General features: G+C 38.6%; 1 pseudogene; it reads left to right on the forward strand.

Annotated features, from left to right (window-relative positions):
* Positions 1-14,509, forward strand: part of LOC149138968 (protein disulfide-isomerase like 2-2-like) — a 54,193-nt pseudogene extending 39,684 nt beyond the window's left edge.
* The last annotated feature ends 11,932 nt before the right edge of the window (positions 14,510-26,441 follow it).

Raw genomic sequence — 26,441 nt, forward strand, 5'->3', positions numbered from 1 at the left:
GAATGATTGGTTATGCCTTTTGGATTGACGAATGCTCCTGTAACCTTCATGAGGCTAATGGATGACATCTTATGGCCATTCACCAACTCGTTTGTAGTGGTATACTTGGATGACATCTTGATCTTCAGCCACAGTTGGGAAGAGCACCTCCAACACATTCGACAGGTTCTCCAAACACTGCGGCAACACAAGTTATGTGCCAATTTGGAGAAATGCACTTTTGGCATGACCCAGGTTCAGTATTTGGGATACATTATTGATGAACAGGGGATGCATGTGGATCGAGCCAAGATCCAAGTCATTCGGGATTGGCCCTCTCCAAACACTCTAACAGAGCTCCGTAGCTTTCTAGGTCTTGCCAACTTCTACCGCAGGTTCATATTGGGATTTTCTCATATCACTTGGCCCTTGAGTCAAGTCACCAAGGGAGGAGCGAAAGCAAAATTCTTTTGGTCTAAATCTCAACAGAAGGCATTCATAGAGTTGAAAGACCGCCTCTGCTCGGCACCAGTGCTCGTGTTGCCAGACTTGCAACAACCATTTGAGGTCGAGACAGATGTCTCTGACTATGCTATTGGGGCGGTCCTTACTCAACATGGTCATTCAGTGGCATATCACAGTGATACACTTTCAGACATAGTCCGGAAGTATCCCACTTATGACAAAGAGATGTATTCCATTGTGCAGGCCTGCCGATAATGGAAACATTACATTTTGGGGAAGGAAACGGTCATCCACACAGACCACCGACCCCTCCAGTTCATGCAGACCCAAGGGAAATTACAGAATGATCACCATTGGAAGTGGTCCACATACCTGCAACAATTCCATTTGAATATCAAGTATATGAAGGGAAACACCAATAATGTTGCAGATTGCCTCAGTCGACCATCGATCATGTCATTAACCACCATGCTCAACTCTTGTGGGAACAAGACTTCTGATTGGCCACTTCTCTACAAAAGTGACCCAGACTTTGGCCACATATACCAGACACCCTTGGAGGGTCGACATGTTCCAGATTTTCACCTCAAAGACGCCTTGTTATGCCACCTGGGTCACCTTTGTGTTCCTTCAAGCGAGCGCGCCAAGATGATTTGGGAAGCACACTGCAGTTGAGTTGCTGGGCATTTCGAGGTCGAGAAAACGGTGGCAATACTACAGAAGTATTTCTACTGGCTGAATCTTCGACAAGATGTCAGGAAGTACATCAAATCATGCACTGCCTGCACCATTGCCAAACCGACAGTCATGAAGCAAGGCCTTTATACCCCGCTACCTACCCCTAATCGACCTTGGGAATCCATCTCCATGGATTACATGTCAGACCTTCCTTCCACTAAGCATGGAAACGATAGTGTTTTTGTGGTTGTCGACAGGTTCTCGAAGATGGCCATTATGGCGGTCTGCAAGAAGAATATCACAGCAGAAGCCACTGCTAAACTCTTCTTTGAACGAGTGTGGGTGCACTTTGGGATCCCAAAGTCTATCATCTCAGATCGGGATAGTAGGTTCCTTAGTACATTTTGGTCCAGTCTTTGGTCGATGTTGGACACCAAACTCACTAAGTGCATAGCCTTCCATCCTCAAACTGATGGTCAGACAAAGGTTGTCAACAAGATGATTGTACACATTCTGCGCATGTACAACTCAAAGAATCCATGCACATGGGATGAGAGCCTCCCCTATGTCCAGCACAGCTACAACCGGGCTCTGCACAGATCGACTGGCCACAGCCCTTTTCAGGTGGGCTTGGGATTCCAGCCACTATGTCCCATTGATGTGGCCATGCCATTTGCAACTACTCATGCAGATTCGACTCATGTCCAGTCCGAAACAGATAAGGCAAACAACTTCATTTAGCACATCCAACATATTCGCCAGCAATTCCATGACATTCTGGAGAAATCAAATGCCAAGTACAAGCAGCGACATGATTAACATCAGGTGCCACACCAACATCGGGTGCCACACAAGTTTCAGGTGGGCGACAAAGTCTAGTTGCATTTGCAAAAGGAATGCCTTACCGAAGCCTATCGGAAACTCAGACCACTTCGATATGGTCCTTACACCATTACCAAGGTTGTGGGAGACAATGCATTTGAGCTCAGCATTCCCCCATTCCTTGGCTTGCACCCATTGTTCAATGTGGACTGCCTTCGGCCATACTTTCCACCATTACTAGACACATCCGACATTGCAGAACAGCGCACACCCACAGAGTTAAATCCAGATTGCATGGAATAAGCTGCAATTGATCAGATCATGGACACACAGATCAAGCACACTTGCCAGCAGAACATTCAATTGTATCGAGTTGTCAAAGCAGGCTAACTCCTTCACCAGGGCAAGTGGCTCACCAAGGACCAAGTTCAGCAGAAGTTTCCTCATCTCATGGGGGAACTTAATGCAATGGGGACCATTGCTTCCTAAGGGGGGAGGAATGATCCAGGTGGATATTGGTGGCCACCTGCCAAGTCCACTTGGACCCCCACCATTGTTTCTTTCAGCTTTTCAGTTTCCTTAATTGTAACATAGTTTACTATTTTTAGCAGTTTTTCGGGTCCTAAACTTCCGGAGCCGTTTTGAGGCCCTAAATGACGTTTTTTTGGGAAAAATGGGAGCAACATCGATCTCTTCCCAAAGTTGTAGTTCTTGGCTAGATCTTTTTAACAAGATATTGTACGCGTCAAACGAAGATCGTATGCCAAAATTACGACCCCAGGAAGTTGATGTACCAATTTACCCAAACAAGGCCCACAGTTTAGCGTTTCATCTTCTAGGGTTAGGTTTTTGGATGTTTAGGGTTTTCCATTGTTTCTCAACAATAAATAGGCCTTCGAGCCTCATTGTAACAAAATTTAGAGGCATGTAGCCACCACATCTCTTCTCAGAGATAAGCTACCATCGCCCTAGCTGTTTATTTCCATTTTCTGTTTGTAAGCATATCTCACTATTTTACATTAATGAAATGAAGTATTATTTCCGCTGCATCTTTGTTTTTATGGTTATCTTTGTAATTTGTTGCATTCATGTTTAAATCCGGATCATTCACGTGTATATAACTCAAAGATTTTAAAGATTTATCAAAGTGTTAATTCCAATACTAACAACATGCAACCTTTAGATGTTTATGATAGATGGAAAAGAAGAAATCTGATAATTAAATACCCTTCCTAAGTATGTATATTATCAAATAAGTATAGGTGTATAGAATGATTTCTATATATATATATATATATATATATATATATATATATATTCAAGAGATGACAGAAGGCAACAATTAATTGATGCAGAGATACTAATTTGAACAAACAGTTCAATTAGTTATTCTCAATATAAATAATAACTTTGTGGTGGGCTATCAAGGAGGTCAACACTCAGCCTAGCCTTACCCATTACTTCTATATTACCTCAAACATATGAACAATAACAAAATTATTACACAAGGGAGACTCAAATGAACACAAATTATGTTAAGAACTCAAGCCATAAACCTTTTATTATCTTCAAAATTTCCAAAATACAATAATGTCTCTGGTTCTATCAAAGTATCAAACCTTCTTACTTTGAATTACACAATATATATAGAATTTTGTTAAAATATCTAGTATATTACAATTTTTTACATAAAATAAAATCTTATCCAGAATAATTTGGATAACTCTAGCCCCAAGGGATAGCTCAAATGGTCGAGTTCCCGTTGCTAAGCACTTTCCGAGTTGGGAGGTCACGGGGTCAAATCTCCTCGACGCCTTGGGGGTTAGGCCTGATATGACCGACTGGCAGATCCCTTCGGGTGGAACTGCCCCGCTTCTCTATGTGGACGTAGCGGCCACTCATTGAGTGCCCGTGAACCACACTTAAAAAAAAATAATAATAAAAATAAAATAAAAATAAATAAATAAAAAAAATGGATAACTCTCATCAATACAACTAAAAATATAAATTTTGGAATTGCTTAATGGAATGTGTACATTATTCAAGGATTATGTTTCTAACTCATGCCTTTAAATATGGTTTCTCTGATTCTACTCTTGTTCTTTGCCCAAATTCTGCATTATGAACCTGCTCTCTGTTTACTCGATAAGTTCGTGGAACTTATCCCATTTATCATCATCTCGATATGAAAAGATTATTACTTTCATGCATGTTTCATCTACCTTACTGTATTTTTTGAATGTGGCCTTGTTTACAAAAACATGGTGAATTTCATATGAAATGAATAAATCATTTTCTAAACCTTGGAGAAAAGTTCTACCACTAACATTTCCTTTTACTTTAGTAAATTTTGAGCTATTTATTGTTATATCATGTAACTTCCTCTGATAATCTTCTTGTTGGATCAATTGGGCACGAGAATCCCTTAATGATGGGAGTCCATTTTGCTAAAGAACATAAAACTTTTTATGAAACCTATTGATTTGAACTTCTAGGTTTTGGCATTTGTTATCTAGTTGTATCCTATTGATTTGAACTTCAAGGACTGCCTCTGTCCCGTCTTCAATACCCATGTCTTCAAGTTCCTCTCTAGTTTTTGAATACAAAACTTTAATAATCCTTGTTGCTTCTTTAGGTTTATTGTTCAACTCCTCTTTGATCTCGACAATAGTTGATTTTGCTTTGTGCACTGGTTGTTCTTGTTCAAAGATAATTTATATTGATGTCCACACATCTAAAATCGTTGAATTTATGTCTATCCAGGTCTTCTCCTTAGCTTTTGACAAATTCTGTCCACTGACTGATTAATCCATATATTTTTCAAGTTGTTTAGTAAGCTTGAAATTCTTTTGTACTTCTACAATATATGCATTATCTATCTTGATCTTATTATTTTTTTCCTTTTGTAATGATGACTTTAATTTCTTAATGACAGATCTCCCATGGTTTTAGATAACTGTTCAGCTGAATCATGGTTGGTTGACCTTGTTCCTACTATTGAAATTCCTGCACTGATTTGGTTCTCTTTCTCCTTCAGAATTTTCTCCATATCTGACTCCATTTTCTGTATTTGAATGTTTTGCTCAACAATCATATGCAACCTATTCTCTTTTTCCTTCTCTAATTGTCCTACTTCTTGAGCTTGAAGATGTTCTGTTGTTGGTAATTTTAACTGTTTTCGTAGTGCTTGAATGTCTGCATTTCTATTTTTAATAATTTATTGAGCAACATCAACATCATTAGGATCTAATCCTAATTTGATTATAATGTCTTCTAAAGCTTCTATCCTTGTATCCTTTGCTAGTGATGATGCTTTTTCTAATTTAAGCTTAGAATGAATATTATTCAAAGAAGCTTGTAGCTTTGAAGCAACCATTGGAAAATTTGTTAGAGAAGAATATATCATTTCACTTACTTGTTTTTGTAGATCAATTTGATCTATGGGCTGAATCTGTTTTGTATCAAAAGAAAACAATAAAGCCTTGTAATCCTCTGTTGTTTTTGGAATTGGGACTTTTGGTTTGTGTAGTAGAAGTCTGTCTCCATAACTCATAATAGGTGGCAGTCCTTAGCAATTCATTCTTATTTTTAATTTCTCTGAATCTAGCAAAAATACGATGTTCGCTGGAAGAAGGGGAAGCAGATACATCATGCATTATTTCTTGCGTTTGTTGCAAAATGAACATAGGCTTGCTTGATAACATGACTATAGTAGACACTTATATATTTATGGCCTCTGATGATTCGTCCTTTGTATTCATTGTCTTTCTCCTCTTACAAAATATGAATTATGTTGATTTAGAACTTGAACCAGCATGAGGCATACTTTCATTTTGTCTCTTTAAGTCTTGGAGTTTCCAAGGCTTTTGTACTAGAAATTTGCTCTTCAAACTCCTGCGAAGTATTTTCCTCCCATATTTCCTGATTAGCGTATTGTTCAATTTATGGTTTTGAGATATGAGTATAAGGAGCAAATTTTTGATCAAATCTAATAGATGAAATTACTCCCAAATGGTCATAAGTCCAGTTGAAACTTAATTTCAACTTCATTTGACGTAATAGATTTTCGACCTCCTTGTCAGTTGCTCTGGTATTTCCTATGAATGGAGCAATTTGAGCTTTTAGTTTGAATTGAGCCTTTTACTTTCTGGATACAAAATGAATTTAATCCATATTCATGTTTTGTCTTATGAATTCTAGAGCAAAAATACTCAGGTGAACAAAAACTATTATTTTGTATGGTGGCAACTCCCAACCATAAACTTTGATCTCTGTGAAATTCTAATATAAGTACCAATCTCCAACCTTTGATTGTTCACTGAGATGAAAAATTCTTTAAATTTCTGTTGATATCCTTAGGACTGCATCACTACTAAGGAGAGATAATGACAAATACAAAAATTCATCTACAAATTCACTAAAAGAGTAATCTTTTGAATTCTTCCTGACAAATGAATTCCAATGAATCACAAACTATGGCCTATCCCTGTGAGTTAAGATTTTGGAGTGGCATTTTGAATATTTCAGACTGATGATATAAAAATAAATACACCAATATAGATTGATGTTTAAAAGATCTCTTTGCACTAAATTTCAAGAATAGTTCATGAATTATATCTGAAATAAACTAGCCAAAGTTGAAAAGAACATAGGGCTTTTTAGCAAATGAAAAAACTAACGAAAACCCTAAGATTACTTCATCAACCCATTCATCACTCTTATAGCCTAAAAGACAACAAATCATATAAGTGTCTAGACATTTATGGAAATATTGTTAATGAACATGGTGGATTATGACAAGGTAATTCAGATCCACCTAGCATAAAAGACTCAAAAATACTAGCTTACTGCTGAAAGGTGAGTTTTTGGTAGATTTCCATTAGCGAATCAACTGAAAATGTGTGAAGGGACCTTGGAGGATTAATTTGCAAGATCCAACAAATATGGGGTTATGGAGAACAAGGATTCACCATTTGTGGCTACTATTACTCTTTCGTTGGGTAGATAACGATTTTCACACCAGGAAATGGTGAGTTTGAGGGAAAATAAATTAAGGTGATAGGGATTCCCAAAAGTTGAATTCATCGCTAGCATCTTCAAAATTTTGAAATTCCCAATTATGCAATTCATATAAGTCAAATTCACATTTGGTTTCTATGATCTTGAAATCAACATCTACCAGAGGAAATTCATCAAAATTCGGGACAGGGGGAAGCATTGGGTTTTCAACAGACATCTTATCTTTTCCCTTCTGACTAGTCATTTTGAATTAAGAGAAAAACAAGGAATTATGAATACCCAATGATTTTCTTTATGCTTTATGTGGTCGATTACACAATCCATAAGTTTTTTGTCACTAAGCGCTTTTTCAAACACTAGCGAGATGAAGGAAAATGATACAGTTGATGTAGAAAAATTAGGTATAGAAGAACATTTTGGATAGTTCTTTGTGAAAGTAATGGTTGGTGCGTTGAAAAACAACTAACATAATGTTTGTGGCACTGAATTTAATGATTTAATGGCTAAATCATTAAAATTATCAGAGGAAATGGCTAATTCTATTTTGGTGGAAGGGATGAAATGTTTGAAGTGGCAGCGAAAGGAAACATTAGGTGGAAAGTGGTTTGCGGGGCGGTCCTACAATAGATGAGTGTCTGACATGTATTGGGAAATGGTTTTCACAAAATAGGTTTTCAGACCCCCCGTTAAATATCTTAAGTGTGGGGAGTCCCACAATGGATTCTTGACCATCGATTGTGGCGAAGACAATAGATGTCATTGGAACTTGCTCGATAGATATTTGTTGGTGACATTATTCAAATAACCACTAAATTAAATTTATTGCTCTGAAAATTTAACTAAGGCGACATTTATAAAGATATGTCAAGCTTTATTACAAAGTACAAATGAATTAACTATTTTTTATTTTGAAAAATATATAATTTAAAAATAAATTTCACGGGTGAAAAATAGTTACCACACCACCCTCAATTGGGGAGTATGATCATGGTAATAAACCACCAAACATGCATCCTTGTTGGCACAATTTTGCACCAAAAATGAAACTGAAACAATTATTTAGGAATTGGTGGAGATGGGAGTCATATGTCCTAGTACTAGCTCTTGCTTGTTACTAGTGGTCATGGTAATAAAGAGGGAAGGTACTTGGTGCATGTTCTATTTAAGAATTGAAAGGTATTTGAAATGCCACATGTTTCACCACCTTCATGTGGGGATCATGATCGTGGTATTCATCCCATCTAGGTATTCAACGACCCAATATGCATCCTTGTCGATGCCTTTTTGCAACAAAAAAAATTAAACTAAAATGATTATTTAGGAAATGTTGGAGATGGGAGTCATGCATCCTATGACAAGTGCTTGTTGGTTCTCAATGGTCATGGTAACAAAGAAGGAGGGTTCTTATCGCATGTATCATAATTTCTAGGCTCTCAATAAGTTGACCTTCAAGGATAAATTTCCTATCCTAGTCAGTGATGGTCTCTTGTATGAACTTCATAAGACCAAGTTTTTCACTAAATTTTACTTTGGTTTTGGCTACCACCAGACTAGGATGAAAGAGGAAAATATCCTTAAGATTGCTTTCCATATAAATGAAAGGTCATTATGAGTTTTTAGTGATGCTTCTTGACCTTTACAATGTTCCATCAACCTTCCAATGTGTCATGAACGAGATTTTCCAACCATTGCTACACATTTTTATGCTACTATACTTCGATGATACTACGATCTACAAAAAATATCGAAATAACACATGGAGCATCCTAATGTATACTTGCAACTCCTACAAGACCACTAACTATTCATAAAATTCTCAAAATGTGCTTTTAGGGCTCAACAGATTGAATATTTGGGTCTTATTGTAAGTTAGGAGGGAGTATAAATTGATGCCAAGATATTTGCAGCTATGCAAAATTGGTCCTATCCCAAAACCCTTGAGATCTTGCATATATTCTTAGGACTTACAAACTACTACAAGAATTTTATGAAATTTTATGGAAAAATTGTTGTTCCCTTGACATCACTGTTCAAAAGGATTCCTTTTCTTATAATAAGGTTATTGAACATGTCTTCTTAGGTTTAAAGGATGGCATGTGTGTGACACTAATATTAACAGTGCAATATTTTACTAAAACTTTTGTCTTAGATTGTGATGCTTCATGTAGAGTTCTTGGAGCAACATTGATGCAGGAAGGGTGCCCTTTGAATTCACTTGTAACCAATTATGTGATTGTAACTTGGGTAAATCCATATACAAGAAATAAATTATGGTTATCGTACATGTGGTTGAGATATGACATCTATACCTCATATGGTGATGTTTTGAAATCAAGACTAATCATTCTAGTATGGAGTACTTCTCAAATAAATGTTACCATCATAAGAGAAATATAAGTGGTTCACCAAGCTACTATGGTATGATTATGAGATTATCTATAAGAATAGTGCAAACAATGTGGTAGCTAATGGCTTATCTTGAAAATTCGAGGTGGTTGAATCTCTATTTTCCTAATCTTTATGCATAGGAAAGCTCATTAAAATGGCTAGTAAATGTAATTATCTTTCAACTCATCCATAGGATTTAGGAAGATCGAAGACCTCCTAAAGGGCATGTATGGCAAGTAGATACATTATGATACAGGGGAACATTGTTTTAGCAAATAATTATTCCTCAAAACAAAGAATATTAGAGGAAATTCATTCATCACCTATAATGAGTTACTTTGGATTTCATAAAACATATGAATGAACTAAGCACTTGTTCTTTAACTAACATCGGCGATTTTGTGCTATCTTATGGAATTTGCCTACGAAACAAGGGGGAGATAGTAATGATATCAAGGGCATTAGGACTGACATCAATCCCAATGAAAACATGGCCTAACATCATTATGGAATTTACAATGGGACTTTTGAGGGTGGGTAATGTTAGTGTCAGTCTTTCCAGCCTTCCTCCAGTGATCAAACGTGCTCTTACAAAGTGATTTTGAAGTGTCAAGGTCAAATTTTGTCATTTCAGTGAGTCTTCAAGCAAAATTTGGTCACTAGGCATTAGATTTAGGGTTTGCTTTCACTCCTTCTAAAGTTGTCCAAATGCCAATCTATGTCACTATTCAGCTGAGTCTATCATCATTCATAGGGTTGTCATTATCATGTCAGTGTCGAATGAGTCATTTTACACCTTGTTCATGCTTCAGTTGCGCCCAAGTAAGGTCATTTCCCTCTCCTATGGTTTTGGAGGTAATTTCTCTTGGACGGTCAAATCATCGGCAAAACTTGTATCCTGATGTTCATACACCTTCCCCTATCCTTAAAGTACCTTATTAAATGCTTCCCATCCCTTAGATCCACCAAATTCCTCATTTTCGCACAAACCCTAGTTTCTTGCTACAACCTGGCAATTTTCTAGGTTGGGCCTGTGTTTTTCCCTTTCGGACCCCTTCCCCTCACTCGATCTCCGCGATTCCACTCTCCCCTGCTTCCTAACATCCCTCCCTACTTCCAAAAATTTCCCCAAGAATTTAGAAGCCTCTTATCCCCTTCATTTCGCTTCATTTCGACAAAATTCCTTGTTTCACACATCGGGATAAGTTTCACTCAAAAGATGTTTCAGAGCAATCAAAGATGAATCTTGGAAAACTGAGAGACTTTTTTGTCCACAACATGCCAAAGAAGAAAAACCTCCTTCACTTTTTACACAGGTGTCATGGTTTTAGGGAAATGTCAAAAATACAATCGCCAGATCTAAGGAGGTTGAGCAAAGCACTAAAACGGAGAAAAAGTCCCGATCCACTCCAAATTTTGGCCAAAGCCTCTTTGAAGGAGCATGGTACTTGATGAGACACCCCCAGCTCAAATTTCAAAAAATTTGGAGCAATTTTGGTCAATTTTGAATTTTTTGTGCCAAACACAGGTGCGTAGCGCGCTACCCTGAAGATGGGCAAGTCCATTCCTCAAAAAGTCAGCATTTTTGGATTTTTCATGACAAATTACACTTTCTCAGCAATTTCCAAGACATTTCATCAGGCTTTGAGCCCTCAGAAGGTCAAAAAACATGCAAAAAATGACTTTCTGCCACTTTTTGGACACATAGGGAGCAGTCTTGGAAGATTGCAATTTTGGAGGGGCAAATGACCACCAAATTGAGAAATTCCACTTGGGCTGGAAAGTAGACATCCAGACCTTTCCAACAAGCCTACTTTTGCCTCATTTGGATGCCGGGAAGTGCCTCAAAAGTTGGCTCAAAGGCGCGCTACGCGTTGAGAATTGGGGCGCTACGCATCAGGGAAATTTGCCAGATTTTCACCTACAGCTCAGCAAAACGCAGATTTGACTAGTTTTGACTTTTTGGAGTGATTTTTCATCCTCCTTGATGTAATTGATGTAATTTTATGATGTCATGGCACTTATTTATCTCTTCTAGAAGATTCATTCATAAAAAGTCAAAAATTTAATGAATGAATTGGTTTCCTAGCTTATAGAGGCAAGTTGTTTTGACTGCCTAGATTGTAGTGCTCAATTTAGAATTGGTTGAAACAGCTCCTAGGATGATGAGCTCGACCCCTAGAGGCAAGGAAAGGTGTTAGCTTGCCTATATTATGTATTTTCTTAGTCATTTTCATGGTTGGACTCTTGAGGGATAAGCTTTTATTGTATTACACTTTGTATCTATGCAATTTTGGCAAAGGAAAGACCAGGGTTTTGCAACACTTTTTGGGATTCCTGTGGTTATTTGTGTTGATGGTGTGCTTCTCTCATGTACTTGTAAGTGTGTTATGTGTATCATTTTCCCACTTTTCTTTTCTGCACATTAAGTAAATGAAGTGTTAAGGTAGAATTCATAATTTATATGCTTTGCCTTTAAGTTTGCTTAATATCTATGTTTTCCTCTGTCTAAAGAGAACTCTCGAAATTTTCTTGCTCTCTTTAGCTCCTCACCAGTCATTCCTATCCATTCACTTAAATCAAAGGCATCAAGACAATCTCCTACCTTGTCCCAAAAAGACCTCTGCAAAAGCTGTGTCCCATCCCCGCACCCAAAATTTCTCTCCTCCTATTTTCCACCAAAACCCTAAAAATCTGAAATCAAACCTTCTCAATCAGTTTACTAGCCTAAAATCAGTGTTCTTTATTGGTCATCTCCACCCTTTGAAGACCTTTTGCCGAGATAGACCCGGAAAGAGCCCTCTCCTGCCCCGTAGGGCCAGCTACGAGGCTAAGTGGTTTGATGTTGCCTTGGATTTTGTCTTTTTCAGCTTGAGGCCAAATTCAAGCGCTAACAGGTAACAAATTTGTAATCATGGTGGTAGTTGACTGAGTCTCCAAATATGCTCATTTTTGTGGCCCACCACATTTGTTTTCTCCCACCTTAGCTACCCCAATCATTGCATGATCATGTTTCTAAGTTACATGGCATGTTCACTTATCTCAAATCAACATCCTACCTTCACCAATAAATTTTGACAGGAGTTGTTCAAACTACGAGATACCTAGATTAAAATGAGCATCTCATATCACCCCAAAATAAATGATTAAATTGAAGTAGTAAACAAGTGTGTACAAACATATTGGAGACACTTTGCCTCTGAAAAACCATACCAATGGCCATGATGATTTCTCCTTGTACAATGGTGGTAAAATATCTCCTACAACAGAGCTACCAAAATGACCCCATACAAAACGAGTTTTTGGAAAAAACCATAGTCAGTCACTTCACATTTACTAGTTGATTCTAAGGTTTAAGCAATGCATCACACAACCCACATTAGAGAAGCCATTATCTACACATTAAAGGACAATTTGATTATGGTCCTGTTGTAGCCGCTACAACACCACCCAAATTTTTTAGGCATATTCAAAATTTTGGGTACCCCACCATTGACCTCGAGCTTCTAGGGTTTTTTTTTTTTTTTATAGGACCCCAATTGGTTGCTCTCCCAATAACCTTGCCTATCCAACCCCTTTGGTGTGCCCACTCGTGTTTCATGCATAGCATTCATGCATCATGTTTTATCTCAGATGTAGGCCTCAAAATTGCATTAGGGTTTCGAAGGTCAATGGCTTCATTAATGCATTAAGAGTCTCTCATGTTTTTAAAACTCATCTTCGCATGATTCGCATCGCGATCAGTAGATGTCCTATATTTGAGCAGGCATACATGCAATTTGGCTTTCCTTATGATTGGCAGTATTGAGGTTTGGGCAAAACCCTAAATGGGAAAAGGTGATCCCTCTCCTGTTTTGACCTAACTCGCCTCCTGCTAAGAGTGTGTTTCCATCGACATTGTCGGGCATCATGGGAGAGATGGTTGCATGTCATATTCCCCTAGGTTCTTGGTTGGCCCTACACCTCCACATGAGCATTAGGGCTTGCAAATATTATATACTACCCTTGTATCCTTGTACCTCTAGACATGTGATCGAAGTAGTCGCATCATTTTAAGCTCTTCTTGACTCACCCTGAAGCATGATCACACATATGCATAAGGGTTTGTGATAATACATCATGACAATAACCCTGCTTTATCTTGGTCCTCGTCCCCTTGAGTGCATTAAGATTCATCAAATTTCCATATTACTCTACACCCTTGAATCTATAACTGCACCATTGCTTTTGGCATCACATAAATTGCTTGAAATTCATAAGTCCAGTAAGGTGCCTAAATGTTGTGTTGATTTTCGGTTTCGAGCACCTCTTGTTTTACTCATATAATTTAGTTGCAATTTTACTATCACCTCCAGATGAAATTATTTTCATGGTTTTAATTATTTATCCCTTTTTCTTTGCAAGGATTTAAATGGAGCATAAGGGGTATCATATGGGCATCGCAGGTTCTAAATTCTGACAGGGGTGTCCTTGTTGAGTTTTTTGCACCATGGTATGGTCATTGAATACAGAATTAAGGGGTTTCCAACCATTAAGGTATTTACTCCTGGAAAGCCCCCATTAGACTATCAAGGAGCAAGGGATGCAAAACCAATAGCAGAATTTGCAATTCAGCAGTTGAAAATTGTTGTTAAAGATTGGCTAAATGGGAAGACTGGATCAAATAAGAAAAGTTCATCAAGTTCATCAGTAGAACTCACTTCAAGCAACTTTGATGACATTGTCCTCAAAAGTAAAGATCAATGGCTTGTTGAATGTTATGCTCCCTGGTGTGGACACTGCGAAAAAAACTTGCTCCATAGTGGAAGAAAGCTTCAAATAGCTTGAAGGGCAAGGTGAATATGGGTCATGTCAATTGTGATGAGGAGAAGAGTTTGATGAGCAGGTTCAATGTGCAAGGCTTTCCTACAATCTTGGTATGTGGTTCTGATAAGGAGAGTCCAATTCCTATGAAGGTGCAAGGACAGCTTCTGCAATGGAATCCTTTGCCCTTGAGCAGTTGGAGACAAATGTTTCTCCTCCGGAAGTAGTGGAGCTTACAAGCTAAGATGTATTGGGAGCCAAATGTGCTTCTTCAACAATTTGTTTTGTTAGTTTCCTGCCCGAGATTTTAAACACAAATGGTGCCATTGATGGTTTAAGGAGGATGTCCGGATAGGCTTGCACTTTGAAGCAATTGCCTTCTCCAGCAGAACAATAAACTGCTCCAAATATAGAGAGTGTACCTTTCCTTTGAATTGCTCTGCCTCGGTCCTCTCGACCTTCAATTTCTCCAATTCTGTGGAAAAAGCATCGGAGTCTAATGGAATCTGCAAACTCTCTGCTATCTGTTCCGCGAGCTTGATGCTGAGGGAGTAGTTGGCTACAACTGAATCCAGAGCACCATCCTCAAAATAATTGCAAAGAATCTGATCCTTTAATTCAAGCTTTGGAATTCCCCTCTCTATCAACTACTTGGCTTCGGAAACATGAAACCTTAATGCAACGGAAGAGCCTTCCAAGATTACATTCTCCATAAATGTACCTGAACTATTTGCGAAAACCTTGACTTGATCAATCACAGTGGAGAAACAAGTTAATAAATAGAGCGAAGACCTACTAGATATGTCATGTTAGAACAATGTGGAGTTTTCGACCTACCATAGTGCTGGCAGCTCAATTGGAGTACACGCTCATGAGACCAACGCATCTAATTGTGTGTCTTGAGAGGACAGTGTAAAATCATGAAGGAGCACTGAGTTTTATCTGTCGAATCATCCAAGATCACTTATGGCATCAGTAACTGGCCATAATGGAAGGCGTTAAAGGGACGTGAAGGGCGGCATTAAAGGGACATGAAGGGCTGCGTTAAAATTAGTTGCATGCCATGCCACGATTTCATATCACAACCCGTCAAAAGGAGATGGCCTTGTAAACAGTCATTCGAAGAGGATGGCAACAAGAAAGGCATTAACCTCAATTGCGATACAGTGTACTGAAATCTAAGAATCAAAATATACCTGGATGAAAACTAGCATGTAGTTTCGCGTCGTGTAATGAGTCAGTGTGTACACGGAGTAAGCAGGCCATCGCTAGCACGGTATTTTTCATTTCAAGGTGAGCTGACTTTAACCAAGGTTACAACGCAGTGCAGAGCTATAGGGCAATGTTCCCATCAGCTATAAAGGCCACGACGGTGCCATTATCACTCAATGGACGGTTGTTCGTGACAGAAGCAAGCAAGAAAACAGGCATCACGTGTTTTTCCATCCCAAGCACAGTGACTGATAAAACACAACCCTAGAGTGCAGCGACTGTGCAAACTCACCAAAAGTCGCATCATTTGATTGCAACCCTTCATAGGTGACAGAAGTCGCACTATAGAAGCTCAGGACAGGTAGAAGATGAAGTGTTATTGCAGTCAAGTGCAACCAGTCACTAAGTCGCATCTGGGAGTTGGGACAACCATCAAAAGAAAATTGCGACTTGCAGAGGGTCGCACTTTCGACCAAATCGCTAGGTTGTGTTACAACTCCTCAGACGAGATCCCCTGAACTACAACCAGCCATCATTTGTGACCATGCGACCTCCACTTTAATACGACTACTTGAAATCACAAGTTGCAGTCCTGGAATACAGCTGGTTGCAGGATCGCAGTTAAGGAATCCATAGCTCCATGCAACCCACACTACTATGCGATTATGCAACCTACCCAAAAGTGCAACTTCCATGAAAAGGGAAACTATGATCTCCATATGCAAAATGCGGTTTGGTTGAGGTCAAGCTTCCCAAATGGGACTTGAACGGTAATGGTTAGAATACTCAACTACCCATTGAGAAGCTAATAAAGAAGGAAATTTCTTTGCTGAAAGGAGGGAGTCAAATGATGATGAACAACCCATCACCAACGCTAATGAAAACAAACTCTTTTCTTTCACCTCAAATTGATCATTCATTAATTAAATTTTGTAGTAATTATTTTTTGTCTTATTGCCATATGTTCATCTTGAGTTTTAATTGATAAATTGTGTTCTTATAGGATGATGGGGCATGAATGTCTGACACAAAAGGATTCACTACCAGTTGGAAGACGATTCAAGCTTATGAGGATTATGGAGCGTGTGTCAAAAGGAAGAACGCAAAAAGGTTGAACATACAGAGGGAGATAGGGTTGATAACATAAGTTGCGATTGGAAAGATAGTTCCATACAAGCTCTAGGAACCGATCAATCACACCAAAGGAACAACATCAAAAGCGGACATATGTATGTGAGGCGCAATAGCAGAAAATAGGCTTGTCTCACGATCAGGCAACATATTGATATTGAACATCCTATGGTTTTCCAATAACCCTCACTCTCCTCATGTCTTCTTTCTGGGACCGTGTGAATGTTTCTCATCATAATTCCAACAATCACGTTGAGATGAGTTAGGAATGTAATAATCATTGTGTGAGCTCAAGATTCATGAAGAGAAGTTCAAGAGTCACAAGGGAAGGCCAAGGGTCATGGTAGGTGAACAGTCACCTCATCGCTATAAATGTTTCCCTAGGCCTCATTAGGAGGACTAGAGCACTCGAGTTGAGGCCAATATAGATAGTTGATTGATGCTTGAGAGCTAGGGTGACTCAGCTCTTGGTAGCTAGGAGAGTGAGTTTGCAGTAGGGCTAGGGTTTTGACACCGGGCAATGGTATGAACAACCCATGTTCCACTATTAGGTATTGACCAATTGCATGATATGTATTTGAAGTTGCAACATATTAATAAGATGTTTTATTTTATATTTAGCACTGATTCCCATGCTCACTCATGGTGGTTGTATTATATATCTGGTACCTCATCATATTTGTACATGTGCTTTCATATACACAAAATGTTATGTTTTGATACATAGTGGTTGCATGTATGTTTTTGCTTTCGAATCTGTGTTTACTTGTTCCTTGCCATGTTCGTGACCTATTGTGAATTACTTCGCAATTGACCTCCGACATGTTCTTGTTTATTATGTCTGATGGGGTTTTAGCTCGCTAATTTCCCTCATCGTTTATCTCTTCTTATTGTTGTTGTGACTTTTTTAAACCTCTTTCTACAATTTGTCAATCTTGGGCTGATTTTATTTCGTTGCTCGAGCACTTCATTCTCGCCCCACTCTGGCACCTTCTCATTTGATAACCAAGAGCAGGAAACATTCATGGTGGTATCCGGGCCCACATTTCGGATGGGGCTCCTATCCCAAACGGTGTGAGGTCTAGTTGGGACTTCACACTGGGGAGACCCCTTAGTCATTGGCGATACATTTTGGCCCTTCAATGGGTCCAAAATAGAATGAAATTACAAGTGAACCAACATCCTCTAAACATTCTTTTATAGCACAAGACGAGGTTTCTTCACCTTCAACCCTATAAACGAACATCATTCAAAGACAAAATGCCTCATAAATTAGCACCAAAGTTCTATGGACTCTACAAGATCGTATAACTTACTTTATAATTTACCTATTAATTGGCTCTTCCTGACCACTCCTTGATTCATATAGTATTTCATGTGTATGATCCTAAGAAGGTCATTAGATTGAAGTGTGAGTGTAGGTTTTAACCCCGTACAGAAATTACCTTCATACGAATTCTAAAAACATAAAATAAACAATAGCGAGATCATAAAACATAAAATAGATATACATTGAGATTTTCCCCTGGATCCCAAAACCAGGACTACCAAATTGATTTTTCATTATATTCCATTCAATGTTACAATACATATATATATACATGTCAAAGCATCCATAAACCCCAATCCCTTAACCCTGGATTAGAACATAACCGTAGTTCCCTTGACTGGATATACAAAATACCATGGGAATAAAACCATCATGCCCAAAACCATAGGTAGGTCATCCCACCTAATATAAGGTCCAATTTTTTTTTCCCAGGGGCACTGCCCTGGACCCCATAGAGGGGGGCTACCGCCCCCCACAAACCCCTTGTTGCGCCCAAGGCAATGAATAGGGCAGGCTCTTGGCGCGCGCGCCCCCACCCCCCATGACCCCCCCTCGCGTGGGCTAGTCATGGAAATAATATAACACACACCCAACAATGAGGTGCAAAGTAGAGAACCTAAAGTTGACAAATAAGACTCCATCTAGCTTCAGCCAAAAGTAGAATTGGTTAAAAGAGAGCATTAATTGTGTTAACACGCAATTAGTGAAGTATTGATCAAGTGGAAAGACATGCCACCCATAGGTACCACATGTGAAGCAATCTTGCAACAATTTCATCATTTTCAACACTGAGGACATGTTGATTTCGAAGGGGGAGGGCATGTTAGGGTCCTCCCTTAACTCCCTACTTTAGGTTACCTGGGATTTAGTTAATTGTTATATGCACCCATCATTTTTTAATAAGGCCCATTGGATAGTTATTTAACGTAAAAGGGTCCACTTTAGAAGGCCCACTAGGTCGCTGGTACCCATTAGGGATGATACAACAAGTAGTTGGGATTTTTGTTATTGAAAAGTTATTTAAATATTGGAGACTATTGAATGTTCGTCTTATCTTGCGTATTTAGAGCTCTGCTTGATGAAAGGTCACTCCACCTTGAGAAGCAAGTGAATATTGTTTCCTTCTTCGTAGTATCTTAATAAAGGGGTATCTTTTGAATCTTTCATTTCATTATCTCTTATATATGGTTATTGTTATTATATTCTCCATATACTTGGTTGTGTTTAAAGTTTTAGTGTTAAGGAACACTACACGACATGGGGTGGGACACTCCTCCATTGAAGCTAAATATGCTAGCGCACTTAATGCAAGAAAACATCTTTCTTGGATGCATATGTTACTTGGTTAGATAAATTGTGTTCAACGTCATATTTTTGTGTTATTTTGTAAAAATTAGAGTAAAATGAACTTTTTGGTAATCTAGTGAACCATCAAAAGTATAAACACATTTGAGAATTGGATGCATTTCATCTAACACCTCCATGATAAGGCCAAACTTGTGTGTTAATCTTTATCCCTTTCAGAGGTTAGCTTGCATGTATTGTTGATTTCTAATACTAGCAATATTTATTTTCTCGCGACAAATTAATTTGTCCCCAATAGTTTATTTATTAACCCAAATAAACATTGATTTACTAAAAATAACATCATTGGTATTTTAACTTTTAGAATTAAAAACATGCAACATAAATAAACGAGAGAGATCAATCACACATTGAAAAATTAATTAACCCACAACAATTATCCATAATTCCATTCTCTAGAAAATATGGGCTTTTGACCCACAAAGATACAAGGAAAAATACAAATATGGAACTTGCAACTCAGCTCCCTCATAATGAATTTAGCCAAGGTAAATCGACCTTGGGGAAATCTACCTCCGGATGAAATCAACTTGAATAAATCGGCCTCTAGCAACTCAATTTGTGCCCTCGAGCAACTATATATGTGGCCTACCACTAATGTGCATTGGACAAAAACCCCAACACTCAAGCAACTTGGCCTCCTCCAGATAAATACAATCTCCATCCAACAACTTGGTGTTGCAATCTCCTCCTACTCAGCCTCCTTGGATTCACACGAACTCACTCACACTTCTCCTTCTCTATGCACAGGTCCACTAAGCCATTCACATTGCATAATCACTCTCTCTTCGTGATGACTCACTCTTCGTGCTCTTCTTCTTGTATCCTCACCTCCTCGCTAGCTCCCTTTATAATATTCATTGAGTCAAAATCCCTAACCTTGATCTCCCTTTTAGAACCATATTGGAGATCAACGGTTGAGATTATTTCTAAGTCACTCAAATAATTAAATTATTTGTCCTTAAGAAAAATAACTCAATTGTCCACAATAATTAATTTGTACTTTTCCTAAGTTAGACTTAGGAAAAAAGACATAAATCAGTAGTAGAGGCAAATAATGTCTTCCACATGCTAAGACATCAAGTTGATGCAAAAGACCTTTTGATGCTACCACTCACATCAACACTCCCTCCTAACAAGGAAGGGATTCTCCACTACCCCTAGCTTATCTCAATACTTCACAAATTTCCCCTTGGTACAACATTCATGATAAAATCTTCCACCTATTCTTCTATATAAATGTACTACAATATCGTAGCACCCCTATGGACCTTGTCTCTAGTGAAGTGGTATTTGATCTCGATATGTTTGGATCGATCATGAAACACATGATTCTCAAAGAGCTTAATACAACTCTAATTATCACAATAGATCATTGTTGGCCCCATATGCAGATCAAATAACCATGCAAGCATCTTATGAAGCCAAACTACCTCAAAACTCACCATACTCACTACCATGTATTCTACCTTTGCTGAACTAAGTGCCACTAATTGTTGCTTCCCGCTAAACCATGAGATCATGTTTGATCCCTAGTTGAAAGAACATCCATGTGTGGACTTTCTGCCCACCACACTCCTTGCCTAATCAAAATATGTGTACCTCTAACACTCCACTTCACCAGTTCTGACATACTTCAGTCCAAAGTATATTGTCCCTCATAGGTATCTTAACACAGGATTTGTTGCCACCCAATGAACCTGCCTCGGCTCGTTGAGTGTGTTCACAGGGAAACATATATATAGCCTAGTGTTGACCAGATACATCAAGGAACCTATTAGTTCCCTATATAGTGATGGGTCCACTAATTCACCCTCAGAAGCGTTCAAATTTATCATGTAAATGATCATAGGTCTAGACATAGGCTTATAATCCCCCATCATGAATCTCCTCAAGATGTCCATTGCATACTTGCCCTGTCCAAGGAAAATATCTCTTTGTTGTTGCCACACCTCCAATCCCAAAAAGTAATGCATCGAGCTTATGTCCTTCATGTCGAATTCTGAAGAAAGATCCTCCTTGAACATCCCTATGAGCTTCTTTGATCTTGTAAAGAAGAGATCATCCACATATAACACCAAGATGCGAGGTTCACCCTCAACGATTACATAGTACAAGTTGGGATTCACCTCAATCTTGGTGAATCCCAAACTAAGAAGATAACCATTGATCCTGACATACCATGTGCATAGATCCTGCTTTATCCCATAGAGAGCCTTATTCAACCTACATACATGGGAATCTCTCATATATACCTCAAACACCTGAGGCTGTTAAATATAGGCCTCCTCCTCAATAACCCCATTGAGGAAAGCAATCTTCACATCCATTTGATGTATCCTCCACCTAGTCTCTCAAGTAATGGACATAAGTGCTAAAATATATGCATAACTAGTGTTGGTTGTGAATGTCTCCTTGTAGTTCAGTCCCTCCTTTTAGGATAACCCTCTCACAATGTACCTCGCTTTTTACTTCTCAATACTGCCATTAGTTGCATGTTTGATCTTCTAAATTCATCAAGAAGTGACCAGAAACTTCCCCTCTGATCTTGACACTATATCCCAAACATCATTGCTCATGATAGAGGTATACTCCTCTATCATGGAATCTCTCTATATCTGCTCGCTTATAGCCTCCTCAAAAGTGGAAGGCTCTGACCCTCTAATGCTGCTCAATAGTACTAAATAACTAGAATATCTCGTCGAAGATCTGTTCAACCTAAAAGTGATACTAGGAGCCCCCAGATGCTTCTTAGCATCTCTTAATGTCTGCTCAGCCCATCTCGGCCTCCTCTTGGTTGAGCTCGAAGGAATGTCTAGCTCATCCTATGAATATGTCCCTGTTGGTGGTGTCGGTCCCTCCTCAGTCTTAGGAGCCTCTCGCTTTCACTCCTCTACCATTTTTGACTCCCTCACATGAGATCTCATAAGTGTCCTATCCTCATCAAAGCTGACAACCTGACACAAGATCACCTTTCTCTATCCTATAATGTTGATTTGGCAGGCCTTTGAGACCTCACTATAGCCAACAAACATGCCCCTCTCAAATAAGGGTTATAGCTTATTCCTCTTCTTTGTAGGTTCATGGGCATAAATTGGACTACCAAATATGAGAAAGTGACTCACATTTAGTTTCACTGCTGTAAATGGCTCCTCAGGAGTCATGTCCTACAACACCCTATGAGGACTCCTGTTCTACATACATAGTTGTATTGTAGGTCTCTACCCATAAGAACATAAACATCTTCTTATCATATATCATTTCCCTCATTGCTTCCATGATGGTCCTATTTTTCCTCTTAGCAACCCCATTATGCTGAGGGTTGTAAGGTACTGTGAGCTCCTTCTTGATTAATGTTTCCCTGCAAGAGTCTAGGAATTGGTTGGACGTATACTCACCTCCATTATTTGATCTCAACACCTTAATCTTCCTCTGTTGGCTCCCTATAATACTAGTGATTACCCCATTACTATTGTAGTTATACCCCTTATTTATATTGTTGTGCCCCTATTACCCCCATGTTGTTATTTCTGTGCCCCATAGAATCCCTCTATTGTTATTTTTGTGGCTTTATATTATTATTGTTAGGTCGGCTGGATTATATTGTGACTCCTTAGACTCCTATATATAGAAAGGAGGTTTTGTCATTTGTATCATCCAAGAATTGTTCATTTATGTAACGTAAAGGAGGTTGCCCCCTCGAAGAGGCTGAATTCTAAGGCATGGATCTCTCTTTTCTATCTTTTTGTGAGCTGGTTTCATAACATTTGGTATCAGAGCTTTGGATTCTAGGGTTTCGCTGCTCCAAAGAGGTCATCGTGGAATTTTCGCTATAATTTTTTTTATGTGACGTTTCAGAAGTCGCAAAAAAAACCCATTTGAGAAGAAATTGCGCTGAACCTTGGGTCCGAATTTCAGAGCTTTTCGCGCAATATTTACGGAGATATGATCTGAGGAAGTTGGTCTTTTTGCAGATTCCTGAATTACATTCAAAACAGGTGACCTGGGGAAAATCGTCATAACTTTCTCTCTGGGGATCGAATTGAAATTTCGTAAGAAGTTACAGAAAGAGGACGAACTATAGTTTCTTGTATGTGTGTTTCAGATTCAAAGGTTGAAACAGTGACTCATGGCATGTCGTACAAGTTCGCTCTACTGAATTAGTCTAAAAGCAAGTCACTGTGGGAGATTTCACATAACTCTTCCTTGGAGAATCCAATTTGGGTCAGAATTGTGGCATTGGAAAGAGGACACAGAAGGCTACTACATGTCACAATTTCAAAATTGGATGATCTGAAATTACAGAGATACATCAGATTTAATATCAGGCTTCTATAAAGTGAAAAAAAGGTGTGTAGTTTTTTTTTTAATTTTTGTGTAAGCTTGGTTTAACGGAATTCAAAGGGCATAGTAAAGCATTATTATCGGTAACTGATGCCCCGAGGAAAGAAAATGCAAACACCTAGTAAGGAACCTGAAAGCTCTAGCATGACTCATGAAGAAGAGGAAGAAATGCTACATGATATATCAAAATTACAAGAACAAGTGCAACAAATGTCACGCTCACAAAAGCTAACAGAAGCTAAAATAAGTGGCGTGGAATCTAAGATAAATGGCGTGGAATCTAAGATAAAGGGCATGGAAGCTAAGATGGATGATTCGAAGACAGATTTGAAGAGAGACATGGCAGATTTGAAGACGGATTTGAAGACAGACATGGCAGATTTGAAGACGGATTTGAAGACAGACATGGCAGATTTGAAGACAGATTTGACAAATTTCCTACAAGAAATACTTACTAATGGTGAAAAGGTTGTAAAGGAAACTCATGATGTGAACAAAAGTAATGTTAATCATGATTCCATAGACGCTAATGTTGGATCGAAGACCCACCATATTCCAAAAATCGATATGAGGAAGTTTGATGGCAAGGATCCCGCCACATGGATATTACAGATGGAGCAGTTCTTCGATCTCAATAATGTGCAAAACACACAAAAGGTACGTATGGCAACTGTATATTTGGAACCAAATCAGTTTGTATGGTATCAATGGCTTTGCTCTCGTAAAAAATTTATCACTTGGGCAATTTTTACGGAAGAATTGATAGCACATTATGAAGATACAAAAAGCAACACTTTTTTTAGCCAATTGATAAGTCTCAAACAAAAGGGTTCAGTAATGGAGCACATTGAGGAGTTCCAAAAATTGAACATAAGGGTAAAAGATATTCCAGAGGAGCATAGGATTGATGTGTTCATAGGGTCTTTAAAGGATAATATCCAACATGATGTTCGCCTTTGGGAACCTGATTCATTAGAGAAGGCATTCAGGTTAGCAAGAAAAATGGAAAGCAAAATTATGGCAACCAGGAAGCATACCACTCACAACTATAAAGATGGAAGTGTTGTTGTCCCTAGTCTTCCACAACCTATAAGGTTGACACCACAACAATTGGAAGAAAAAAGAGCAAAAGGGCTTTGTTACAGTTGTGATAGCAAATACACTAAAGGTCATAAGTGTGCTGAGAAGAAATTATTCTACATAGATTGTGAAGAGGAAGAAGAAAAGGAGCAAGAAAGGTCAAAAGAAGAAGATATACTCCAGGAACAAAGCCTAGATGAAGAACAAATAAATCCGACCATATCTTGTAATGCATTGGCGGGAATTACCACTCCTCAAACCATCAAGATAGAAGGACAAATCAAGAAGAAAAAGGTAATAGTGTTGATTGATTCAGGAAGCACCCACAATTTTATTCATTGTAGGGTAGCAAAAGAATTGAATTGCTTCCTATATCCAGCACCAGAGTGTCAAGTGATGATTGCAAATGGAGGAACAATAAATTGCTCTGGAAAGTGCCATAATATCAAGCTATCCATGGGAGAATATGTATTGACTAGCCCAATGCTTTCCATTCCAATGGGAGGTGCTGATGTTGTACTAGGAGTCCAATGGCTACAATCCTTGGGTACAATAGCTTTTAATTTTCAAGAACTTTTCATCAAATTTTCTATGGAAGGAAAGGAAGTTGAATTAAGGGGTATTGCAGGGAAACCAGGAAAGATAATCAGCTCTAATGGTATGACAAAGCTTCTAAAAAAGGAGCAAAGAGGTGTAATTGCACAATTATGTTCGCTAGATGTTTCCACATGGAATCATCTATTTCTCCAGATCTCCAAAAATTCCTGGACAATCATTCCAAGGTATTTGAGACTCCCAAAGGTCTCCCACCTATGCGTGATCATGATCATGCTATTCATCTGATTCCAGGAAGTGTTCCTCCAAACATCAGGCCGTACAGATATCCCTATGTCCAAAAAAGTGAAATTGAACGTATGGTTGCAGAAATGCTAGAGGCTGGTATAATTCAACCAAGTCAAAGTTCTTTCTCTGCTCCAGTAGTATTGGTGCACAAGAAGGATGGATCATGGCGCATGTGTCCGGATTATAGGGAGCTCAACAAGCTCACTATTAAAGATAAGTTCCCCATTCCTGTCATTGATGAATTACTGGATGAATTGCATGGATCAATTTACTTCACCAAGTTGGATCTTCGTTCGGGATATCATCAAATCAGAATGAAGATTGAAGACATTCCGAAAACGGCATTTAGAACTCATGAGGGTCATTATGAATTTTTGGTCATGCCTTTTGGCCTTACCAATGCACCTTCAACATTTCAAGGTTTGATGAATTCAATTTTCAAACCATTCCTTAGAAAATTTGTGTTAGTATTTTTTGATGATATACTAATCTACAACAAGTCTTGGAAGGATCATGTTGAACATGTTGACAGGGTGCTACAACTATTGGAGGAGAAACAATTATATGCAAAAAGATCCAAATGTTTCTTTGGAGTCCAGGAGGTGGAATATTTGGGTCATATTGTATCTCATGAAGGAGTTAAGGTAGACCCTAGCAAAATTAAAGCCATTAAGGAATGGAAAATCCCCACATCCATAAAGCATCTGCGAGGATTTCTTGGGTTGACAGGGTATTATCGCAAGTTTGTTAAGAATTATGGGAGAATAGCAGCACCTCTAACAACATTATTGAAGAAAGATGCATTTTCATGGACTCCGGAAGCAACAAAGGCCTTTGAACATCTTAAAGAGGCAATGTGCCAAGCACCGGTCTTAGCTACACCGGACTTCACAAAAACCTTTATTGTGGAATGTGATGCTTCAGGAAATGGAATTGGTGTTGTTCTAATGCAAGATGAAAGACCCATTGCTTTTGAAAGTCG

The sequence above is a fragment of the Pinus tabuliformis genome, chromosome X, assembly GCF_031772625.1.
Source record: "Pinus tabuliformis cultivar Carrire ecotype Pingquan chromosome X, CPIR1, whole genome shotgun sequence".
Classification (NCBI taxonomy): domain Eukaryota; kingdom Viridiplantae; phylum Streptophyta; class Pinopsida; order Pinales; family Pinaceae; genus Pinus; species Pinus tabuliformis.